Source organism: Cupressus sempervirens, chromosome 10, assembly GCF_028749045.1.
Source record: "Cupressus sempervirens isolate cs-2001-9-10 chromosome 10, ASM2874904v1, whole genome shotgun sequence".
Taxonomy (NCBI): Eukaryota; Viridiplantae; Streptophyta; class Pinopsida; order Cupressales; family Cupressaceae; genus Cupressus; species Cupressus sempervirens.
Genome location: NC_143127.1, coordinates 557,512,875 through 557,537,463, shown reverse-complemented (window position 1 = coordinate 557,537,463; position 24,589 = coordinate 557,512,875).

Genomic DNA, 24,589 nt, shown 5'->3' with positions numbered 1-24,589 from the left:
CAAGGTGGTGGACTAGGACTAGAAGAAAGGGGCATGCAATGTCCCATCAAAGCACATAAGTGGGAAACAAAGTCAGGTCTTGGCTTTGGCATACCCACAACTGGGGGCACCAATGAGAACGGTAATGCTTTTTTAAACATCCACCGTGACCTTGTCGAAATTGAAGAAATTCCTGAGGAAGTTAAAAAGAGAGCCTATGACAATATCCCATACCAAATCTTCCTAGGAGACTCTGTTCTCCGAGAACTATCCATCCATCTCATTGACCTACCACTCACCCATCCACAACTCATAGATTGGGACCAACCAAGCGTAATACACATTGATGAGTTCACATCAAAGGAAGCACTTCTAAGATTCATGGGAGCTGAAACATCTCACAAGTAGACAAAGCTATATTCTGCTTATATCTATAAGCTAGATCTCAAGGGGTATTTTGGAGAAAATCCCCAACCTAGTTCCGATACACCCAAAATTGGAACTAAGGTGAATCTAGGACTAGCTAAGGCAGCAAAGAGAACCCCTCAGCCAGAACATTGAGAACCACAAGTAGAACATGAGGATTTAGTATTGCTTACTCAAGATAATCGACCAGAGGTGTCATCTATTCTAATAGAGGATACTAGAGAAGTCAACATCGATTCTTTAGAGATCCCTAGACTTGTTCATGTTGCTGCATCCCTATCACAAGACCAAGCTGATCTCCTCTTTGAGGTCTTAAGAGAGAACATTGGCCAATTTTCATGGTCATATCAGGACATACCAGGGTTGGATCCAAAGCTTGTAGTTCATCATCTTGTAGTCAATCCAAAGATCAAGCCCGCCAGACAAAAGCTTAGAAAAATGCACCCCAAGGTGGCATTACTAGTCAAAGTTGAATTAGAAAGAATATTAGCTGCTAAGGTTATCCGACCTATCAACTACTCAGAGTGGATCTCCAACATGGTCCCTGTCACTAAGCCTTCCAGTGACATCAGAATCTGCACTGATTTTAGAGATCTTAACAAAGCTTGTCCAAAGGATGATTTTCCCTTACCCAACATAGATATGATTATAGATCTTACAGCTGGACATGAAATTCTATCCCTTATGGATGGATTTTTTGGGTATAATCAGATCAAGATTACAGAAGAGGATCAACATAAGATAGCATTCACTACCCCTTGGGGAACCTTTTGCTACACCATGATGCCTTTTGGCCTAAAGAATGCTGGGGCTACCTATCAAAGAGCTATGATAGCCATTTTCCATGATCTTATCCATAGCATTTTGGAGGATTATGTGGATGATATCCTAGTCAAATCTCACACCTTCATGGATCATCTCGCTGACCTGGAGAAAGTCTTTGATAGGTTAGCCCAATATCATCTCATGCTAAATCCCAAGAAGTGTGTCTTTGGGGTCACATCTGGCAAGCTTCTAGGCTTCATAGTTTCTAAACGAGGTATAGAGATTGACCTCAAGAAGGTCAAGGCTATCTTAGACATGCCTCCTCCCCAAACACTGCGACAGCTTTTCTCTCTTCAAGGAAAGCTCCAATCTGTTCGGTGCTTCATCTCCCAGCTTGCAGATAAGTGTACACCATTTTCACATTTACTAAAGAAGGATGAGAACTTCAAGTGGGATCCTTTATGTCAACGCAACTTTGATCAACTCAAGAAATATCTAGCCAATCCCTCTATTTTGGTTCCACCAGTTCCTGGTCATCCCTTCATCTTGTACATATCAGCAACACCTACTACTCTAGGGGCCCTTCTAGCACAACATGATGATTATAGCAGGGAAAGAGCCATCTACTATATCAGCAGAACCTTAGTTGGTTATGAACTTAATTATACTCCTATGGAAAAAGCTTGTTTGCTAGTTGTTTTCTCAACTCAAAAGCTTCGCCACTACATGCTAAGTCATACCATCCAACTAGTATCCAAAATTGATCCTCTCAAGTATATGCTCTCTAGAACAACACTCATAGGTCGGCTAGAAAAATGGGTTATGCTATTAAGTGAGTTTGACATCCAGTATGTGGACAGAAAGGCAATCAAAGGGCAAGCTATAGCAGATCACCTAGCTGATGCACCTCTAGTAGATGCATATCCTTTGCTCACAGAATTTCTAGACGAGCATATTTTCCTAATTGAAGAACAACCCCCATGGAAGCTTTATTTTGATGGCTCATACACATCTCATGGATCAGGGGTAGGAATATTGCTGGTCACACCTCAAGGAGATTATATTCCAAAAGCCTTCAAGCTACAATTCCCTAGTACCAACAATATAGCAGAATATGAAGCTCTTGTAGCAGGATTAAAGATCGCTGCAAAATGGAATATCACTGAGTTACAGATCTTTGGTGATTCTCAGCTCATCATCAAGCAAGTCCTAAATGAATTTCAAACCAAAGATGAAAAGCTATTACCCTACAAAGAGCTAGTTGATCAGCTAACCCAGCATTTTATAAAGCTTCAGTTTACACAAGTACCTTGAATACAGAACAAAGTAGCAGATGCTATGGCTACTATCGGCTCGCTCTTGGAAATTCCCCAAGAGGCTACGCAGTATGAGTTTTTATTCGAGTAGCTCCTCACACCCGCTTATGCGAATGAGGATTCAAACCATGTTTGTATCTTGGTTGGTCCCCAATCCCCTTGGTACCATGAAATTCACGCTTACTTACAAGATGGTATCATATCCCCTCACCTCACATGCACCCAACGCTAAAACCTTATCTGAAAATCATCCTGCTATGTTATCATAGCCAATACCCTATATCGTCAGGGTTATCACGATACTCTCTCTTGATGTTTAGATAAAAATGAGGCCGCGATGGCGTTAAAAGAAGTACACTCTGGACTTTGCGGTGCCCACATGAGTGGTATTGTCCTAGCACAAAAAATCCTTAGAGCAGGTTACTATTGGCCTACCATTGAAGAAGACTCCTGTGACTTTGTCAAAAAGTGTCTCCCATGTCAGCAGCACACAAATCTTGTGCATGCTCTAGCACAAGATCTACAACCTATTGCACCACCTTGGCCTTTTGCTTGTTGGGGCCTTGATATAGTTGGAACTATCACACCTCTCTCATCTAATGGACATAAATGGATAATAATAGCTACAGACTATTTCACTAAATGGGTGGAAGTAGTCCCCCTAGTCTTAGCTACAGGAGTTCAGTCTCCAAGTTCATCTTATACCACATTGTTTGCCGCTTCGGCATCCCATCCACCATCTTAACTGACCACGGAGGTAACTTTGAAAATCTCAATATGGAAGAACTATGCACTTCCCTCTGCATCCATCACCACTTTTCTAGTCCATATTTCCCACAAGGTAATGGCCAGGCAGAGGCAACTAAAGAAACCCTCCTCAAAATCCTAAAGAAAGTTGTTAATGATTTTGGCCGTGATTGGCACCTACAAATAAATCCAGCCCTATGGGCCTATTGAACTTCCTTTCGTACATCCACAGGGACAACTCCATACTCCCTAGTCTATGGTGCCGAAGCGGTATTACCTATAGAAGTTGAACTTCCCTCACTATGCATATCTTTGCGAGGGCAAATATCGGATGAAGAATATAGAGTAGCTTAACTCACCGAACTAGATCTCTTAGACGAGAAGAGACAACAAGCCTATGACCATCTCACAGTCTACCAAACTCATCTCAAAAGAAATTTCAACAAGAAGGTGCTCCCACGACACTTTCAGCTAGGTGACATGGTCCTCAAAGAAAACATGAAAGTCCAAGCAGATCGAGAAAAGAAAGGCAAGTTTGAACCTACATGGCTCGGTCCTTATGTGGTTACCGCCTCCTTTGGCTTCGAAGCCTATCAGTTATCTACACCAGAAGGGGAACTCTTGAATGGTCCTACTAACATCATTCATCTCAAGAAGTTCTATGCTTGAAGATCCTTGGTATACCTAGCTTTTGAAAAATACAAAAAACATATATAGTAAAGAAAAATAAGCATCCAATGGTGAAAACTTGGCAATTCAAGCGCCTTGGATAGGTACCTTGGTGAAAACCTGGTAATTCAGGCTCCTTGTGTACTAAGACTAATCTATTATCTATCACTATCCTATCCCTCATCCATCCACCCACCATCGCCATAAAACACCAGCTTGTTCCCTTGGTGTTCCAACCAAATATCCAAAATCTAATGGAGCTTGTAAATCCTATACAGCTTTTAAATCTTGTACCCCAGCTTGTAAATCTTGTACCATAGCTTGTATACCTAGAATCTTGTCCAAAGCTTGTACCATATTCTAGCTTGTAAATAATCTTGTATCCTAGCTTGTATCCTATCACATGCACACAAAGAATCCCATTTTCTTTAAGCTTTTCACAAACCATCTACCTATCCACCTATCAACTATTGCAAACATCCCATCCTTCACAAACACTTCCATCTCACAAAAACAAAAAACATGAACAAACTTGTACATTTGTAACATATCTTGGTCTATTAGCTTGTACATTCTCTTTAGTTTAGTACCATTGTATCTAGCCAGCTTTTGTGTTAGTTCATCCTTGGTCAACATCTTGCACACATCGCACATCTTGGTTAGCTATTCCAATGCATCTTTTAGCTAGATTTCCTATCACCAAAGTGTTATCCTTCTTAGTTCAGCTTGCCAGATGCATCACTCATCCAAATCCACCAGCTTAGGTGCTCTCCGATAGGTCCTTGCAGGATATAGCTTTCCTCATGTCTGATCTTGGTCCGTTAGTACCTCGTCCTACTCATCTCATTGGCACATGGTTCTCTTTTGGATTTTTGCTTTCTTTTGATTTGGGATCTTCCCTTTTGGGTCTTGAAATATCTTTTCCAAGAAATCTCCTTGTTCCCTCCTCAAGGTTGCTACGATCTTCCATATCATGGTATGCTACGAATGGGGCAATCAGAGCGTAAGATCTTGATCAGGTCTTTTGCTTGTTTTCTTTTTTTGCTTGTGGGTTACCTAGTGTCATTTTCACGCTACTTCCTCTGGGATTCATGTGTGATACTAGGGTAATCCTTGCATGTTTGTTTCGAGTTAGTTCGTCAATCCTCTAGATGGTTGGTGAAAAGGCCTTGATGTTTTTGGTAGCCTTTGCAATTAACCAATAGTCCTATAGCAAATCTAGTGCTCAACTACATGGTGGCACTTCTCTTTGAAGTATCCCCCCGCTCAAAAAGCTTCAATGGATTCCCTTCATCTCCATTATCCCCCATACATATCCAGCACCTATCCCAGCTTATGCATTAGTATCTCTTTGGATCACTCCTCACGCTTAGCTTTAGGGATCCAAAATCCTAGTCTTAGGGATCCACCAATCAAATCAATCCACCAAGCCTCATCTTTCGAGATCCACAATCCTAGTCCTAGGGATCTTTGAAACCCATCTTTTGCCAATATGACTCTTTGAAATCCTGTTGCATCAGTTTTATCATTCCATCATCCATATCCCTACCATGGATTCCTTTTATAGTGCTTCGCTCCTCCATCCCCCCCTCCAATCCTGGAAAGTCTTAAGCTTGCTTTACTCTTGTGCATCGAATTCTCCTTTATCATTCTCCCATAGTGAGAGTTTGAGATAATTCATCCCCTTCTCTTTTCCAACCTGTGCCTCAGCTCATCTCAATTTCTTGTGCTTTTCAAGAAGTCGTCGAGCCTCATTTCTCCCCACGTCGCCTTCTTGAGGGGGCATCATCTAAGTCTAGTCTCTCCTCTTCTTATCCGAGACTGGGGCAGCCTTGTTGCTAAAACATCTTCCTTGTGTCATCTTCATTCAAACTTCTTTGAAATAGTGTTGTCTCAACACTATGTCAAAGAGGGGCAAAATGTAGACACCTAAATTTGATTACACTGCTTTGGTAATCTAATTTAGCCATCTCTAAAAGGCATCATTAATTAAATTCTTATTTAATTAATCCTTTGCAATCCCTAGCTGATTAATTTAATTAATCATCTATAGTCCTAATTGATAAATCAAATAACCTATTATTTATCAATTAAATCCTATTCTTCTATCTAATTCCAAAAATCCCCATTTATTAAATAAATCTATTTGATAAATAAAATTCTCAAATCTAAAAACCCCTAACTTATCCCTAATCCTCCATTTAGCCTAATCTACCCCATCCTCTGATACTAACCAAGCTTAGTCACTAACTCACCCACCCTCATCCACTTGCACATCTCTAACATCCTTAATCTAATCCTAAACCCAAGCCTAATCCACCCCCTAATGTTGTCACATTCCATAAGCAAGTTTAAGACTTTCCTAAACCAAACCAAAGTCTCCCCTCAAAAATCCCTACCACCAAGTCATGAGTGCTCTTACAAACCATAAAAGAATCTTACAAACCCACTCATGACTCTTACATCCATCTTCCACACTCTTCCCTCTTCCAAACTCATTCCACTTACATCTCTCTTACATAATCAACCCCACTCATCATACCTTTAACCAACCCTTTACCCTACCCTCTCACACTCATCCTCCTTATGACAAGTGTCACCTTCCCATTGGTGCTAAACAAGCACAATCCATGTGCTCCCCTTTGAGTGCATCTTAGCCCTCCTTAACCATCTCCCCATCCTTGCATCTAAGCCCTCCACCCCTCTACCCCTTGGCCTATAAATTGAATCCCCTCCCAAGCCATTCCATCAACAATATTTGAGCTAAAGTTATCATGCTCTTTTGAGAGCCAAAATTCATACCCATACTCTTATAATGCCAAATTGCGAGCTCACAAAGCTACCAATTTTCCATTACCCATCTCCATTGAAGCAGCTTCAAGCATCTTGAGCATACATCCACATCAAAGGACGCATCTACAAAATCAAGAAAAGCATGGAGTGTTTTCTCCTTTGAGGTTTTGCACTTCTTATTTGCTTTTCTTTTTCTAAACATATATGTGAATTTAGTTTTAGTTTGTGAATGTTTACTTTATTGTTAATGTTCTTTGCATACTAGATCTTGTTCTACACCAGATACCATCCTACAACAGTACAAAGTACTATTAAAATCAAAAGGCGCATGTTTGCAATAGACTAAGTTCAATTCTATGTTTAGGTTTAAGTAAAATTTCTAGTTTTGAAAACTAAGTGTTGAAGTATGAAAAATATTCAACTAACAGTTCAGGTTCTGTTTCAGTTCACCTAGTTTCAAGTTGAAGAGATGCACTTTATAGTTCAAAGTTCTAGTTGTTCCAAAATACCCAGAGCTCCCGATGTAGAAACTCAGGCTCCGATACCAAATGTAACGCCCCGCCAAGGGATCCAAAGAATTAACCTAGAGTTTCACTAAGTTTGGTAACATTTTTTTTTTTTACATGAAAGTAAATACCATACATAATTTATTCACAATAACGGAAGCAATAGCAATGACCATTTGAAAGTAAACATAACAGATTACATTCTTTAAAGATCCCTTAACGTTGAATTACATACAAGAATCCATCTAGTACAACATCCACATGAAATAATAATGATAAGTCCAATGTTTAAACATTACATTTCCAAATGCTCAATCATCCTCTATACATGTCATAGGGTATGACAAGCTCAAAGAATATACATATGTAGAATAAGGTACATCATCCTTTTCCAATCCATGATACATCAAAGTAGAGATAATCACATGATACATCATCATAGAAGACATATACATCCATCATAAAGATCAAACAAAATAAACTAAGTGCACGGTTCTTCCCAACTATTAATAGCATCATTAGACCATCGTGGGCCCTAGCCATCCCTCCGTGCATAACATCCCAAATCACCGAAGAGAACATCGGTATTAACATAGTAGGAATGTCACTCCTAACATATACAACATCATATGTAGAAAGTAATCTAACATGAAAATATAAGCATAAGATAACATCATCTAACATATGCTAATCATCAATGAAAGGATACATATCCACTATTATGAAGGATGCATCAACCATGATGTCTCAATGAATCTCAAAATGATAAGAGTGGAAAATACACTACCACCCGACTGTGTGGTACCTAAGTGGTCCACTCCCACCGTGCTAAGGAGATAATCTCAAGTCCCAAACAGGCTATCAAAATCACATAGCACATATCTCTATAAGTCCAAGAATCCTAAAAGTATACTAACTACAAGGTTCCAATCACAAAACTGACATCTACTTCGTAGAGGCACACAATGACATGTATGAACTTACTATGCAAGTGAAAAAGTGTCATCGCATTTATCACGTACAAGTTACCCTGGTAGTTAGCTAAACTCCACGGGTCCATACTGATCTCATGTAGCCACTAGTATCCTCTCATACTGACAAGGCATACTATGGAATGCAAGGTCGCAACCATGCGTCTCACTACTCCCATCCTAGCCTGTACAAGCACTCAAGGCATGGGCGAGAACAAAACACTTATCTTTTTAGGTTCATTCAGTTAGTATTAGGTGTGAATGTTATCACTTATTAATCCAACTTATAATGAGTTACCCTGGCAGCCTCTCAGGACCCCGGTCCCCATTGCAAACCACTTCCTGTCACTATATGCAGATATCCTACCCTAATGGTCATGGACTCATAAATCTCAAAATTACAAAAGATAATCCATAAAATCATCAAATATGCATAAAAGCATCAAATCTCCATGAGCAAACATCCATAAAAAATTATGAACACAACAGCTCTCTATTGGCAACTGAAGCATCACTGATAATCAAAAGTATCCAATGGTTCTCAATAACCAAAAGATATCTCAATCATACTGATTGAAAACTCCAAAAATGGTTGAGTCAAACATGTCACAACATGACATCATCAAGAATAAATCCACATCTCAGTCCCATCATGGTGACTAGAAAATAACCAAGGATAACTGATCGATGACTAAAATTAATGGTTAGGTCAAGTGTCTCATAAATAAAAAATCTCAACTATAACAATCAATATTCACATCCAATACATAGAGCATTCCATCACATAACCATGGTCGAGTTTATAAAGATCGAGATTAAAACATCATCATGACATCACAATCACATAACTCCCAAGCCTCTGGTAGATGTCCTATAACTGGTCAACACTAGTTAACCCAAAACCCAAAACAATAGCATAAAGAATACACAATGTAAACACATGTTTTGGTTTTGCTAAGTTTTCAAATTTGAATTCCAATGCAAAAGTCTCAGTTTACGTTTCCAAGTTTAGAGAAAGAATTAGAGGAACATTTGTACGTTTTTCCATGTATTGTTTTTGGATGGATAAAAGTTTTCCTTTATAAGTCTAAAATCCAATTTTCAATTACAATATTTTGTTGAAATCGTTCCCCACCAACTTTCATATACTTTATATATTTTATAGTTTAAAACTATTAATTAAATTTTAATAGTTAAATTATAAAATTACAAAATTATTCATTATTATAAAAAAAGAATTCTTAAATCTTTTATCAAATAATTTTAAATTTATTAATAACATATTTACATATTACATACATACATACATACATACATACATACATACATACATACATACATACATACATACATACATATATATATATATATATATATATATACATACATATATAATATATGAATATTTATTATTATCGAATAACATCGATATTTATTATTATCGCGTTTTATAAAATCGAATAACATCGAATTCGATTGAAACGAAATAACATATGAAAAATCGATTACAATTTCATTTATATCAAATGTTAAAAGAACTTTTTAAACAAGCATATATACATGACCTGCGGATTGCAGGGTACATTGTGGTCGCAGGTACACTGCAGACTGCAGGTACTCTGCGGTGCCGCAGTCCGTTTGGCATTGCCGCCGGCAGGTGTGGGAAAAAATCACATCCCCTCCGCCCATTCACATTTTAAATCATATTTTTTAAATGTTGCATTTTATTAAAATGCCTTCCTCAATCGTGATGTGTCATTAGCTCGCTGTGAAATATGTGACATTCAGATTTTTAATGAAATATATATATATATATATATATATATATATATATATATATATATATATATATATAGATATATATATATATATATATATATATATATATATATAGATATATATATATATATGCATACATATATTTATATATATATATATTGAAGTATATGTGTGTGTGTATATATATACAGAATTTAATCAAATATCACAGTTTATAGACATATATATATAATTAAATTTATATATATATATGCATATATATGTATTCATATTTGGAATATAAATATATATATATAAATTTCAGTTCTCAGAATTTTCCTATAAGTTTTTAAATCACAAAATTATCCAAATATTAATCTAATGGATTTGGCCACAATTTAAACCCTAGCTCCATCTTCCTTTTAGATCTATGCAAATAAAATTCTCAAATAAATTTAATTGCCCATATTGAAAATGCATAAAAATATGAAATTCCTCAGAAGACATACGAAAGACACAAAGAAGACAGGGAAAGCAAGATGCGGAAATAGCATAAGTAAAATCACAAGAATCTACCTGGATTCTGATGCTAAATCGCTCTTCCTCAGAAAACCCACAGAGCAAGCTCCCTTCTTCAGAACTCTCAAATCCTCCAATGCTCCAATTGCACTCCAAACACTATCTCTAAGCTTCTAGGGATGCCTGAATATAAAGAGCTCTCAAGAAACCTCTAGAATGCTTCTAGAAACAGCTGGAAGGTGTCACCAACTAAGCATAGGTCTTTTCCAACCTTTTTGATGAGCCATAGGGTTGTAGACACCATGTGCTAAATTGATGCACTAACCTCCATGTTGTTGACACAGGAGAAATAGAAAAGTGCGTTAATTCCCATGCAAGCTTATAACTCTAATTTACTTTTAAAATAATTTCTATTTAAATTTTATAACTTTCACTTTAATTTTTATAATTATTATAATTATTATTTTATTTATTACTTTATTATTATTTTATAATTATTATTAATTTTAATTTTCTAATTTTCTTTTATTTAATTCATTTTCCTCAATAATTCACATTTAATTAATTATAATCAAAATATCAAAGATCATGATATTTTATTAATTTTCTCAAATAATTAATTTATTAATTAAATCTATTTATTAAGACTTAATTAATAGAAAATTCACCATAGACCTCCAAGATAAAATATGAAAACCCATCATAGAATAAATCATACAAAATCAGTCTAAAGGGTTAAAAATCATGAAATATGTCATCCGACACATTTGGTGGGTAAAATATCCAGATACTTGTCCTACCTCATTAGGACAAATGGTTTTAGGGTTTGGGATTTGGACTTGAGAATTTATCTCCCTTCTCTTATCATTGAGATAGTATAATAGGGTATGCTCATCTTGGCAATTCAGGGAAGTCGATACCTAGTACCTGCAACCTGCAAAAAAACCATGCATGTACATACAATATATAATTCTAAGCTAAACAGACAATGGTAGGAAGTGGTGCATCGTGTAGATCCTGACTAAGCAGGTGACTACGACTCCCTTCCTTAACCACATCAGAAATGCCATACAATAAGAAAACACACACACCATACACATGCAAGTATGGGGTAAGTATCCATAATAAAACACATGAGATAATAAACCATCTAACTAATCATGATTAATAATTGAAAACAATATAATGATCATCATGTATGCATGAAATGTAAAGTATAAATGATCACATCATATAACCACTGAATCCATAACATAATGTCTGATAGTCTCAAAACAATACCACTAATCCATCAACATAATACTAGTCCACCAAAGTCTGATAATAATAGCAACAATGAGTCTAGAAAAGATGTGAACGAGGGTAGGCACTGCAAGGAAACAACCCTAAAAAAAGAAACTATTAGGACAAGGAAGAAACAAGAAACTAGAAAGGAAGGAAGGACAGAGAGAGATCAACTAGGCAAAAACAAACTAAAGGAAACAAGATGCAAAAAGACAAAAGGACCGAAAAGGAAAATATTAGGCTCCAACTGTTGATCTTGGATTAGTTTTGACAAGTGAGTGTCAACACTCTTAAGCCATTTACTTAGTTCATGGAAAACTAGTAATAAATTTTGAGCATAATATGTAAATATTAGACTATGACAAGTTGTAATGAGTGTCGAGTCACTCATGTGTGGGGTCACTTAGGTGTCGAGTAGATAGACCATGCCGAGTGATTTAGAAGTTGGGTGAATAGTGGATACCAAGTAATGTAGCTACTGAGTCACAATATATAGAATAATGCATGTCAAGCATCAGAGACTTCATATGCCAAGTGACACAGTTTTGACATAGTTGTTTGTAATGGCACAAACAACTATGTAAACCATTTTTGAGCTGACTTAAGATTATATTTTGATATTATGGAGATAAGGACGAATCTATATTTGGATTCCCTATGCAATTACATGCAACCACTTAGAAAAAGGGAAGGTTTAAGTGAAAAATGGATGAATGTTAGGTATAGATTCATACCTAACCCTAAGCCACCTAAGTCTTCTTAAGGAGGATGAAGCCCTAAACTCTTAATGAAAATGACAGGGGAGAGTGAATGTGGAAGGAATTGAAGGAGCAAACAAGATAGTTTGTAGAGCATTCAAGGTACCTTAGAAGTGAGAGTGAATTGCAAAATCAGTTAGAGAAGAACAAAGGATAGAGAAGGATACAAAATTGAGACATCTGATCATTGAAGGATCAATACGATATTGTGTAGAGGTGATCTGTTATTAGGCAAGGAAGTGCCAATCACAAGATCTATGCTGAGACATTTTAACAAGTGATTTCAAATAAATCTCTTAACAGAGTAGTCCTAATAAGCTGTATGAAATCCTTTAACATGGTGCTTACTTAATTGTAGGTTGAAGTCCTCTAACTAGGCACACTTCTAACAAGGTGTTGAAATCCTCTAACAAGGTGAGACCTAACAATTTTTGTAAGCCTTTAACATGGTAGACTTTTCACAGGGTAGATCATGTCTCATGGTAAAATCATTGTAATCTTCATTAGATACACTTTATTACTGCAGTAGTGAAGATTTGTGGGTGTCATCCCCACCACAATTTTACCTTCTCACTTGGAGGGTTTTTGGGTAATCATATTTGGTGTTATGTGTGTGAATGCTTACATGGTTATGTGATTTAGATGTATATGCTTTATATTTTATTTGTGAGGCCTCGCCCCGACCCATCGTAGCTTAGATTGATACTTTATTATTTTGATACTCATGACTTGATATGTTGAGACATTATTCGATGCACTAAACATTATTATGCTATTTTATGATGTGTGATGCTATATTTTTAGATATTTGATTTTGTCATTTAATGCTTTATGAACATGTATAATGATGAAGTAAATGAATGTAAAACTAACACTTTGATTTTTGCAATTTTAATGGTTGGAGATATGAGTAGAATGAGATAAAAAATTGAGCATTAGAAAGATAGATGTTTTAAATTCACACGATTCTCTTGATATATAATGTACATATATGCATGTGATTCTTGAACTACTAATGTGTGCAATTAGTGTGCATGATATTTAACTAGGAAACCTAATGGAAAGACGGAATTGAACCCCTTGTTAATTTGTGCTATTTTTGCATTGTCTTTCTTTGAAGGTTTTTATATAGTCTTAAAATTCTCCTAGCTTTTTTTTGGGTTCTATTAAGTCTTTAAGGCCTAAAAACATTAAATTTAAGTACCCTATGGGTAAGGGTAGGGGTTGGGAGTACTTTCCACCCCCTAGCCTCTTTGGTTGACTTTTAGGGTCACTCAAAAACCCTACTTTTGGTTGATTGCAAAAATTTGTTTGTCTCCTTCATGAGTTGGTGACTCAAAATCCACCTTGGGATTACCTAAAGTCTAGTTGAGTTAGGGTTGTATTTAGAGGCATTTTGAAGAAGTTTTGGGGTTATTATCCAATCTCTAGTTTTGGAGAGAAGTTGGAAGATTGAAGAAAAGGAGGTATGAGCTCTTCTCAACTTGCCATTTTACCATAACTTTTTTTTTTGTGAAGGTAGGGTTCTTCACTCTCTTGATCATGTTCTTCATGATGTTCATAATTTTATTCATGCATAAGGCATTGTGTTGTTCTTGTATTTCTTGCATGTATGTTGAGGTTATTTTGGGAGGGATCTTAACTTGTTCTTGGGTGTCATTCTTATGCTTTGCTTTGAAATTTTGAGGGGATTTCATGGAGATTGTTTTGGCATCACTCACCCTTGGATAGGGAAGAAGTGGCCAAGTATGGGGGAAGGGCCTTAGTTGGACCTCAATAGTGTAGAGTCTACTCTCATGGTGAGAAGAGGGAAATAGGGTAGGGTGTATGGGCCTCTATTTGTCATCACATACCGTGTATGATAAATTGAATTTTTGAAGAATGGAAGGAATGAAAATCCTTGTTGTATTGGCCTCGAAAGGGCATTTGTAGAAGGGCGGAAGTTCTTGAATTTTAGCCCCGAAAGGGCTACGTTATGGTATGGTGATTGACATTTCCTATTGAGAAAATCCACCTCCCCCCTATTTTTGGTTCAATTTTGAACCTATTGTGCAAAACCAGGTTGGGAATGCATATTTGAATTGTTCATCATATATGTTGTTTTACCTCTAGGTCAGTTCTTGTCTTTCCCATGGTTCCCTTGATGCATTGAAGAAATTGGAAAAGATCTCTTGTGAAAGTCCTAGAAGAGAATTCAATTGTATTGTAACTTTTTGTAAAAAAAATAAAATGTATTTTATGTTTTGATGTATTTGGCAAAGACGTCAAGTTTTCTTACTGGTTCTTTCCCAATGGAGCCTTGAACCAAGTTAATTAATAGAGAGAATAGATTGAGAAAACCTCCTTGCATTTTATCTTATGTTGTTCAATTGATGCATATGACTATGAAAAAGAAATGGATTTAACGATGATGTTTTCAAATTTTCAAGTTTCAAATATGTGTGTGAAAAGGAATTAGTTATGTTGAAATTTTCAATCCAATTTCATATGTCCTAGGAGAAACAAACAATCATACATTTAGGATAAACAAATTGATTACATTCCTTGTTAAAACTATGTGTGTGGCAAATCAAATTAGATTCAAAGAAAATGGTGCAATATATATATATATATATATATATGGTTGCAAAAGGTAGACTTGAAAATTTTATGCACCCCCCTCCTTCTTTGTATTGAAATGTATGGAAAAAAAGAAGAAGTGTATCTCTAGGAGCAAAATGTCTCTTTGGAATTTGTATAGGGAGACAAATTTAATTCTCAATAGACTACAGAGAATATTCCTTAAAAATGCTCTCTTGAAAATTATTGTGTAAGTCAAAAATAAAATGGAAATTTACATGAAAGAAATATATATATATATATATATATATATATATATATATATATATATATATATATATATTTATATAGCAAATATCCTAAACAAGCTACTTTCTAACTACTAAACTTTAAAACATTAATGTCTTTTGCTCCTAAATGACAGATTGGTCAGAGGGACAAGACATCTTAATTTTTTGACATGATAAACTTTTAATAAACCCCTTTGTGGACTACGAAATGGGCTATCATGCCAACTTGGAAATTAATGAAAACTGTAGCATTGTCCTTGCTTTTAAAGTCTCTTGTCCAAGCCATGTGAATTTCCTGCACCTAGTGACCTTGGGATCTCACATCCCATGTGTAGTTTTCCATAAAATCATGTCAACGCTCGGGATTGAATCAACCTTGGGTGGAGACAAGCTATGGATGTTGGCTCAAACATACCCTTTAACTTTAATGTCCTCCCTTTTGACCTGGCGTACCCTCCTTATATCCTATTGGTCTACATTTTCTCCCTCTTTAGTCTGCGTGGTGAAGTGGGAGATCCTACCATGTTAGTTTGACTTGACATTGGTAGAGGCTTTTAAGTCGGGTAGATCATGATGTGAGTTTTTTTAAAAAAGAAAATAGTTTTTTCCCTCAATCCTCCTTCTCAAGTCAGCGATCTTGTGTTCTTTGGTCAGAATGAGTTGGGGGGGGGAATAAAATAAAATAATTTCTTTTGTGGCCATGCGAAGACTTTCTCTAGTGTTGAATCATGTTGGCCTTGTGCCACGTGACAGGCAGGGAACAGTGTGTGCAACATGCCACGCAGTGTGGTCGACAGATTGAGAGCACACACAGGCATATTTATGGCACTCAGTGGTTAAGCGAGGGGGGGGGGGGGGTGTTTAGCGCAAATGTTTCATGGGCATGGGGATTACGTGAAGGGGAGTAGGGTGGTAGGGTCGTGCAGGGGAGTAGTTTAGAATAGTTTAGAGTTTTGTTTTCATTGGTGTTTCATTTAAATTGGTATTAATGTTAGTTAGTTTAGTTAGACTTTTATTTATTTATATATGGTAGTGAATATATGTTAAATTAATAGGTAAGATAGTTTGTTTTGTTTTATGGTAGCATCATATTTAGTTTAATTAATCTTGTGTTATAATTAGGAATTTTTTTTTATTCTATTATATTACAGAATTATACAGTTTTGAAATGTTAATTAAAGTTTAATAGAGGATGTAATGTTATTTTACTTAGAAGTTCTTTTTGAGTTCAAACATTTCAAAATAGTTAGTTTGGTGATTATTTAAATTGTTATTCTATAATTTTAAATATAACATTGTAAAAGTAATGTAATAACGAATCAAGTGTTGATACCAATTTAATAACAAGAGTTTAACTTTAACAATGTATTCTTTCACACGATTATAAACTCGAGATGAAATGTTGTAAACCTATTCCTTCACTTGCGAATCAACTCTTAAACCATAGTCTACCTTATTATTATTATTATTATTTTTTGGTGTGTTTTTTGCCCTAGATTTTTGGGCATGACATTATTTTAGCTTTCTTATGCATGTCATGAATGAATGGTGAAATTTTTATGGGTCCAAGGTTAAAGTATTGATTCACCCTTCCCCTCTCAAAACTTTACTCTTTCCCCTCATAATTCCAAAAATTGGTATCAGAGCCTTGTTCTCTAAAAGAGAAGCTTTGTAGCCTTAAGGAAAGATCTTCAAATGGAAGTCTACAAGTTGGGAAAAACTATTGAGAACCAGGACATTGAAATACATCTCATACTACATCAACTAAAAGAAGTAAGAGAGGAACTAAAGAAATCCTTGAAGAGAAGGAAAGAGATTGCTATTATGGAGAATGACACACTAAAAAAAGAGATATACACTACCAAGCTATTTTTAGATGGTGTCTCCAATGAATTTGATGCAATAGTTGCAAATCTAATAGAAAAGAACAGAATCCAAGCTGAGAAAATAAAAAATTTCAAGGCAGAGAAATAATCACAAGCTATACTACTATGTGAGGTGACTGAAAAAAAGAAGAAAGCCATGGAAGACAAAGCCATGATTGAAGAAGACAAAAGAATTCTAGCGAACAAATTGAAAGAGAAATCAATAGAGTTAACCAAGATTTCCAACATGCAATTGGATACTCTAAGTCAAATAATGAATGCCAACTATGAATTGAATGTCAAGGACATTGAGATAACTACATTGAAGTTGCAGAATGAAAATTAAAGAGCGACCTAAAGAGAGAAAAGGAATTTGCTGACAATTTTAACAAGCCAAATGAAGCCATCAAATACTTTGAGCAATTATTGAGATCCCCTAAACCTAACAATGATACGTCAGGATTGGGATACACAAGCACTGAAGAAGGAGAAGCGTCCAAAGTTGCAGAAGAAAGGAACATCAAAGGTAAGAACTCCAAATCGACTTGTCATAATTGTGGTAAGAAAGGACTTTATGCTAATGTATGTAGGAACAAAAGTATAAATTAGAATGCAAAGCCTAAGAACATGACTCATTGTCATAAGAGCAACAAGCAAGGTCATTAAGAACATGAAAGTAGAACTAGGGCCATGCATAAAAAAATATTTGAAGGTTATTACTACAACTATCAAAAATATGGACATAGAGCTTTTGAATGTAGATCCAAATCCATGTGGTCATCAAACAAGCCAACAAAGATAAGAAGCAATGAGAACTCCTACAATTGGGATTATAATACAAGATATAGCTATCATTATTGTCAAGAATATGGACATGTTCCTGAGAATTGTATTAGGATGTCATAATTACAAAAGGTGGTTGAGTCAAACTACATGTTTTAGTTGTTTGAAGACTAGTCACATCAGTAAATACTGTCCAACTAGGTCAAAGGCACCAAGTTGTGAATTTGATAAAGGTAAAGGCAAGGTAGATGTTGAACAAGTCAAAGATGAGATGAACAAGACATGGAAAAAGAAAGATGTTTGCAACACTTCAAATGGAGAAGGGATCACTTCCCAATGGGTCAAATGATCACACCTTATCAAACTAGGCAAACAAGTGGTATGTGGGACTAACATTTAAATGTTATATCATGCATCAATTCCAAAAGGAAATAGTACTAAAAATATTAAATTAGCATGAACAAAGATGCAAGATGTTGTTTAAAAAAAAAATTAAAAAAATTCAAGAGAAATCTTTAAGTTTTTCTTGTTGTTGTTGAGTATGAAAAGTTTCTTGTATGTGCCAAGTGGAATATAAGAAGATGCCAAGCAGTTTGGCTAGTTGATGTTGAGCTTTTAGTAGCTATTGAGTAATGGAAACATCAATGGATGTCGAATGAACTCAAAATTGGTTGATGCCAAGCTTACAATTGTGTAAGCACTCAACATTAAATGCAAGGTTTTCAAAGGGCATACGATCAATTTGAGCTCATTTTTTCATCATTTTGAAATCAAGAAAGAGTGAGAAGAGCCAGTAGCAACCTTAAATTTTTTAGAAGTGATTACATAAGATTTGTGTAGAGATTCATCATTAGTTTAATAGATTTCAAAGGTATTTATCAGAAGCTGAGCTACACAGTTTTAATTTTTGTAAACCCTAGTTTGAGAAGATGGCATCTAGTTCAAAAAATGTTGAAGGAAATTATTTTTTAAATGTTTAGCTGGTCAGTAATGAAGTAAAGCAACCTATATTTAAAACCACTCCTGATATAGCCTATAAACAAGACCCATCTGGCACATTATCCATGATCCCACCAAATGTAATAATGGTGCAAGATGTGAGGAGATGCTATAACTACAAAATTGGTAGCATTGAAGACATGGAGATAAGGGATGCATACAACAAGTTGTGTAAAAATGATGTTTTGAAGGAATAATACAAAATCATAGAGAGAAAGGGTTTAACACGAGTCCTAGATTTTCCTAATATATTCAAAATAAAATGGATTTGAATTGTGCTAAGCCAAACTCATGACAATTCTTTATGGCTAGAGGGAGGACCTATCAAAATATCCAAGAGAATAATCCATAGGGTTACTGGCTACCCAACCCTAGATTAGCCAAATACACTTAGGTGTGATTCTAAGGAAATCATTGAAAAGGACATTGGAGCAAAATGGAATAAGAGAGGCATGACAATAGATACAATTACTAATGCATTGTTAAAGTTTTTTGTAAGGGTAATCTCACACAAATTCTATCAATCTAGTAGATTGAATAGTGTACCCTACATAGATATGGATGTTGGTTACAAGATTGTAAAGAAAGATCATACATATAATCTGATAGAGCTACAATTACAACAACTGATGGAGAATCTTGGAGCAATAAGGAAAACCAAGAGCGCATAGTGCAAATTTGGTTCCATGCTAGTTTGTATATTCTTTTATGTACAAAAAACATTTCCCTCATTTGGTAGAGTAGGATGGAAGAAAAATTGATCAATTGTAATGCAAATTAATGAGTACATTGTGTATACACTAATATGTTAGCAAGAAACACTAATCTATTTAAAAACCAAAGCATTAACTAACAAAACTAATATAAAATTTAGATGAGACAAAGCGAGGTCCTCAAATGAGAATATGAGCCATGGATAGGCTCTCTCAATGAAGATGATCACTTGATTTGTAGAGGTGTCCTTTGATATGGATTTGGGATGTATGCTCAAGCGTCAAAATTCTTCAATGGAGGTGGATTTGGAATTTTTGGTGTGGGTATATGTAAAAGTATGGATTTGACTTCTCAAACTGACATGGTAACTTTAGCTTAAAGATTGTGATTGAAATGGCTTGGGAGGGGATCCAATTTATAGGCAAGAGGCTTGAGGGATGGAGGGCTAAGATGCAAGGATGGCAAGATGGTGAGGGAGGGTCAGGATGCACTCAAAGGGGAGCACATGGATTGTGCTTGTTTAGCACCAATCAGAGAGTGACACATGTCACAGGGAGAGTGGGTGGAGGAAAGGGCATAGATGAGTCAACAAAGGAGGCTCAAGGCTTTAAATGGCCCTCATAAGTGCTTGTAAGAGCAATGGATGGTCTTGTAAGAGTCATTCATGGCTTGGTGGTTGGGATATTTTGAGGGGAGACTTTAGCTTGGTTTAGGAAAGTCTTAATCTCATTTAGGATTGTGCAAATGATTAGGGGATGGGTTAGGCTTGGGTTAGGATTAGATTAGGGATGTTAGAGATGTGCAAGTGGATGGTATTGATGAGGGTGGGTGAGTTAGTGGCTAATCTTGGTTAGTATGGGTGGATGGGGTGGATTAGGCTAATGGAGGGATTTAGGATAGGTTAGGGGCTATTAGATTTGAGGGCTTTATTTATCAAATAGATTTATTTAATAAATTCAGGTTTTGGAATTAGATAGGAGAATAGGATTTAATTGATAAATGATGGGTTATTTGATTTATCAATTAGGATTATAGATGATTAATTAAATTAATCAGCTACGGGATGGCAAAGGATTAACTAAAAGGAATTTAATTAATGATGCCTTTAGAGATATCTAAATAGGATTACCAAAGCGGTGTAATCAAATTTAGGTGTCTACACATTGAACAACTAGGAGAAAACTTTGAATCTATAATGACAAGCTACTTTGAAGATTTCAAGAAGTCAATGAAGGAAAGGATGAGGATACTAGTTTCCTTAGTGGAGGAACATTGTAATGATGTATGTTTTCTTGTTGATGCTGAATTCACATTTGTACAAGCTACCACATCAGGGGTAATATGGTTGAGACCTTTAGGGTATGAGATAAATTTTGATGAAGCCTTAGCAACCATCACAACTCTACTAGTAGAGGAAGTAGATAAGACTGCAAAAGTCTTTGGAAACTATGAGATGGTGAAATCAAAGATTGTCATGGAATTAAAGGCTTCCTCCACAGTCAAGAAAAATGATTAATTGGTAAAGATATTGAAAGCCAAATTTGGAGATGTTGCTGAGGAGGAAGAGGAAGAAGAAGAAGAGGATGGAGAGGAAGAAAAAACACAAGCAAATGAACCTCTAGCTCTAACTCAAGGCATAGGAGAAGATAAGGAAGAAGAGGAGACTGTAGGTGCTGAGGGAGAAGAAGCTAAGGAAGCACCTACTACTACCAAGTCAAATAAAAGGAAGGTAAAGGCACAACCTATGACAAAAACAAATAAGATTGTAAAACCTAGCCAAGCCAAGTCCACTTCACCTACCACCAAAGCCAACACATGTGTTTGTACTCAAAAGGCCAAACAAAAGTCAAAGAAAACAGAGCAAGGTGGACAACAAAAAAAAGGATAGAGAAGGAAATATGTGGCACAACCAAATTTTGATGAAGAAAGAAAGAATTAGATGATAATAGTCACAATCCTCTCTTTGATCTTGAGAACTTGTGGGAAAATGTCAAGTGTAATTTTGATTTATTTGGTTTTAGACATATTGATTTTGATAAACTGGGGAAAGAAAAGAAAAACCAAGTGGAAGAGATGATGTCAAAATTTAAGAACATTCCACTAGAATTTTCCAAATAAATACCAAAATTATATGATATTATTGAGAAAAAATGGCATCATTGTCTGAAATTGGAAAGATAAATTAGGGAAAGAACATTAGCCCAAGTGATGCTAGAGTTGAAAAAGGGACAAATTGCTAAGGAAATTAAGAAATATGCAGTTAGGTTCACACCTAAATATATAGCCTTCATCATTCTTCAAAACAACATTGAAGATGTGGTCAAGAAATCAACTCAAATATGGAAACTTATCTATGGGTTGACCACTGTGAAGCAAGAAGAAGCTGACCCTTCAAAGGGAAAACATGATGATAATGATGATGACAAGGAAGATGATGATGAAGATAATATAGTTGGGGAAGAGAAAGAGAACCAAAAGGATGACGAGGCAACAATTGAGTAGTAGCAAGATGAATAGAGTGTGTAGGACACACAAGTGCCAAGCATCAATCCTCCCCATGACACAACCAAAACCATTGAAACTATAACTATTAAGGATGTTTTGATGCATTAGCTTAGAACATCAATCCACTTACTATAGAAGATCTAAAGAAGATATTGGATCAATCTACACTTCAAGCTAAACTTTGTGAAAATCCAATTTTGGTTAGTGTAGAGGAATTGTAGAAGGCAGTGACTAAAGTCACAAGGGAAAAGGTGAAACCACAAGAACCACCTTAAATCATCCCTTTAGTTACTCTTTTACAATCTTTAATTCAAACAACAATAGACACATCCACCAAGGTTGATACAAGTATTAAAATTGATACAATTGAGAAGAAGGTAGAAGAAAAAGACACTACTACAAGTCAATAGCAGGAAATAGGATAGATAGATTCATTTGTACCTACAACACAGGAACAAGGTGCTAGCCAAGTCATAGTGATAGACCAGGGCAAGCCTGAAGAGAGTGAGCAAACCCCAAAGGTGAAGGAACAAGTGGCCATCCAAGCACAAGTAGCCTTACTAGCATCTGCCACTCCTTCTACCCAAACTCTTCAAAGGCCAAGCATAGAAGCCATTCCATTGCAGATTTCAATGTGAAGCCCCAGCTCATCAAAGGTAGAAAAGGTAATCCATTATGGAGACATAAGCCTTGATGAAGAAATTGTTATTCCAAAGTATGACTATGATACTATGACATTGGAGAAAATAGGCATTTTGCAACAAGCCTTAGAAAGGAAAAAGCATCAAGAAATGCTTAGGAGAGAACACAGGTAGAAGCAAGCACTTCAAGATATCAAGGACATCTTTTTAGATGCATTTAGCCTGCCAACTCCTGAAGAGGCCAAGCCACTTATAGAAAAACTCACTGATATAGTGGAAAAGGTCACTAATAAAGACCTTGATACAAATGAAAAACTATTAGAATGGTTTGAAAAGAAGTTTCAAGGCAAGGTAAATGAGAAAATATCTAGTGAGATAACACTAAAACAAGTTGCATTGGAAAAAAAGGTTGAGGATGTGAAGAAGTTACTTGAGAATATATTATCATTGTATAAAAAACTATGCAATCATACACTCTTCACCCAAGAGACCAGAAGTCACATTCTAAGTTTGAAGAGCAAAATATCTACCTTAGGTGCAAGCCTACCATCAAATCCAGCTCAAAGTGAAGCATTTCATAACATTGCTTCAGAAAAAAAGTTAGTTAGCTATCTTAACAGTAGATGAGGCTAATATTAGAACCAAAATGACAAGTATTCAGGCTACCCTCACCCCACATATGGAGATAATACACAAGGAGCTAGGCTATGCTCAAACTCTATTGAAGAAAGACCCCAATCTTTCTACTTTAGATGGTTTAGTGAACCTTGCTACCAAGCTTGCAATCCAAATTAAATAATTGGATGTTGCATGTGATAATTGGGATGTAGCTCTAAGGATAATAATGGATGTCCATAAATCATTTTTGGACAAACACACCATAGGTGTTTAACCCATTTGACATAAGTGTAAAAAAGGGGGAGATAAAGACAAAGGGGGAGATAGAGAATATGGAGATGATAAAGAATATAAGGGAGATAAAGAACATAGGAGATGTATGAAAAAAAGAGAAATAAATAAGAAAGGAGGAGCATAGTAGCAGAGTTATATCATTGAGGTGATATACATTTTTTGAGAGAAAACAAGCAAATCGGGATAGATATCAGCTAAGAGAGAACATTAAAGAGTATCAGATGCAATGCATTGAAGTTAAAGGGAGCACATATTTTGGATACAAATTAGACACATTAACTCAAGGGGAGTTATAAAATTTTGAGGTATACAAGTTAGTGCAAAATTTTGAAAATTTGAAGTTTTTTATATATGTCAAGTCATGGATATGTTATACTTGAGGGATTAAGGTTGATCATGAATATTTAAGTGTTTTTGACACTCATGTCAAAGGGGGGAGATTGTTGATCTCATATTGGTTTTGAAAAATGAGTGTCAACACACTTAAGCCATTTACTTAGTTCATGTTGAACTAGTAATACATGTCGAGCACAACATGTAAATATTAGACTATGCCAAATTTCAATGAGTGCTGAGTCACTCAGGTTCCAAGTAGATAGACCATGCCGAGTGATTCAGGAGCCAAGTGAACAATGGATGCTGAGTAATGTAGGTGCCCAGCCATAGTATACAGAACAGTGCATGCCAAGCATCAAAGACTTCATATGCTGAGTGACACAGTTTTGACAGATTTGTTTGTAATGGCACAAACAACTATGTAAACCATTTTTGAGTCAACTTAAGATTATATTTCAATATTACAAAGATAATGATGAATCTATATTTGGATT